The following is a 2500-nucleotide window of genomic DNA, read 5'->3' as shown; positions in this document are numbered from 1 at the left end:
GTGGTATTTTGAAGAAGACAAAGCAAGGAGATAAGCGTAGTTTGGACATGCAGCTCTGCCTAACAATGTTAGACTGCCTCCACATCAGAGTGGAGACAGTCAGGATTGGGCAGTGGTTAAAATATAACTATTTGGAGCAAAAATTCTGCTGGTGGGTTCTGACCACACAACATGGCTGCTCAAAATTGAGAAGAAGTTCACAATTATCCTTTGAGCTGTGCTAGTTTGGTTTGCACGCATAGATATATCACAGCATCCAGAATCCACAGGGTAGCCAGCGATTGCTGGAAATCTCTGAAAGTGTTTGTGAAAACAGTCAGCTGAATATGTTTGTCCTTGAAACGCACTGTTTCTTATTTAGCATCCTGTGCTCATTTTTCCTCCCTTGCAAACATTTCAGTCATTCAGCCCAGGAACTGATTAAACCACCCAGTAAACACAGTACAGATGTCAAAGTGAAAAATTCACAAGCTATTCATAACAAGCCATCTGCTGAAAATAATTTGCCTAAACTATTTGGGGAAATTTTACAAAGTAATGAAAATGCTCAGAGATATTTGGGAAGATTCTGATTACCAAAAATCATGAAAGGGCCTAATGATATGTTTTGGATACAACTGAAACCTTTACAGCTCGCTGCAGGATTTGGGATAATAAATGCCCTTTGGCCTGCCATGCTAAGTACTGGCTGCTCAGTTTTGAAGCACGTAAACCTTTTTCATGTTCACAATTACCCTACAAGAATGCACAGTTTGGGCATAGTCCATGGTCTGATTTATATTCCCGGGGCAATAGATGGCCAAACTCCCACTCAGGCTGTATTCAGACTATATTGGAAACCCAGCCTTTAGAAACTCAAGCCATCCGAACAACACCAGGTCATGCCCAACCTTTGCAGACCTTGCTCAAGAAAAGACATACCTAACCTTCAACAATTTTTCATTCAGGTAAATCATTGTTTTTCCTTGGCTGTTCAAATTGTTTCTGTTGTACGTTATCCTGGTTTTAAGAGCTCGTGCTGAGTCCCAAAGATGGGCTCTTTCATGTGCCATGGCTCCAGGAGCATGTTTCTCCATTCTCTGCATCTTTTCATTGCCTGGGTTTACACACTGGTGCTTTGACAGACACCTGAGCTGGCTAAAGTGGTTTTTGTGTGTGAAATGCAGATTTGGGCCCCTGGGAGATGTATTTGCTGGTACATCAGACATCTCAGTTTTAAACCACAAGCAATTTCCTGAAGAAGGCTTGAAATGAAATAAGAAAGAAGGGGAAAAGATTAGTATCTCCAGGGGACATTTTCCAGCACATCACTTAAATCCTCCTCCCCAGCCTACAGGCTGAGTAAAGGTTAATCCTATAGCAACTAAAATCCCATACAATCCACACTCCCTCAATGTACACATTTCCAGGAGGAATTCCTCTGACTGAGCATAGTTGGCAGCCACACAGAAAGGTATCTCAGCTTAATGGCCACAAGTCAGTGGATATCTAGGTCCATCAATCTCCAATGGATATAAAAGCCACACAGGGACATTGCTGCTGTGCATGTGCGGGATGGGGGCTTCCTTTGTGAGGAAACCATGTGGACCAGGAAGAAAGACCTCTCTGAAAGCCCACACCCTCTTGGGTTGTCTGACCTTTCACTCTGGGATTAATGGGCCTGGGGTCAAACAGATAGGTAGGTACTTAATGAATTTTTCAGTAGATGTTACATCTGAAGTCTGTGTTTACTGAGTTGTTCCCATGTCCTGTTTCTTCTTTTCTTTGGAAACTGTCAGTATAAATATTCTAAACAGACTGAAAAGTCCATGAGTAAAGCTGGTTGCTGAACTTCCCCAGTGATGAACACAGGGAAATTTGTTTTATGTTTGTAGTCAGAACTTGTTTTCCATTTTCAAGTGACTTCTGGTATTGAAGTCCTAATTAGGTACTTTTAAATAGAGATGAGCTAATGCATTGTCCAGCTGCTCTTGCCACTATCCTGTACTTGCTGATAGTTGCCCATCTGCTCTTTGCCAGCTTAAAATAAACATCCACTAGTAAAATGAAAATATGTTCATTTAGAGTATTATCCTCATGCTACACAATCCAGTGTTTTCCATCTAAAAGTTCATTCTGTTCAATAAAAAACCACAAAAAATGCAGTAGCTTGTGTTAGCAGAGGGACAAACTGAACTCACTTTACGAAAATATGCCATTAAATGTAGCTGCCAAACGAAAAACTCCAAAACCTGCGTTAGCCTACTTCCCTTGATCTTTTACCTTCTAACACCCAGATCCACGAAGCTGTTAGCGTGTCGGATTCTCGTTGACTACAGCGGGAGTAAAGCTCCTGGGTGCTATCACAAAGGTTTGGTCTGAGGGTCTCCAGCCTTGCATTGTGCACAACCCTGGCGGAGCTTCGGCACGTGCCGTTGCCTGCGTTTCTGATGGGAAAACGATGGGAAAACGGGGACCCCCGCTGCAGGTCTTTGGGCAGAGCCCCTCGTCTGCTTCCCCG

The 2500-nt window shown here is 42.9% G+C and overlaps 1 long non-coding RNA gene across 1 annotated transcript in view; it reads right to left on the bottom strand.

Annotated features, from left to right (window-relative positions):
- Window positions 1–2491, bottom strand: part of LOC108446814 — an 8591-nt gene extending 6100 nt beyond the window's left edge. Inside the window, exon 1 of the long non-coding RNA XR_001862121.1 lies at window positions 2263–2491. This is a non-coding gene — a long non-coding RNA (uncharacterized LOC108446814). The remainder of the gene's footprint in view (window positions 1–2262) is intronic.
- Window positions 2492–2500: the final 9 nt, after the last annotated feature.

Source organism: Corvus brachyrhynchos, unplaced genomic scaffold (genome assembly GCF_000691975.1).
Source record: "Corvus brachyrhynchos isolate BGI_N302 unplaced genomic scaffold, ASM69197v1 scaffold94, whole genome shotgun sequence".
NCBI classification, from domain to species: domain Eukaryota; kingdom Metazoa; phylum Chordata; class Aves; order Passeriformes; family Corvidae; genus Corvus; species Corvus brachyrhynchos.
The sequence above is the reverse complement of the archived record's forward strand: the minus strand, read 5'-3'. Positions and strand labels throughout refer to the sequence as shown.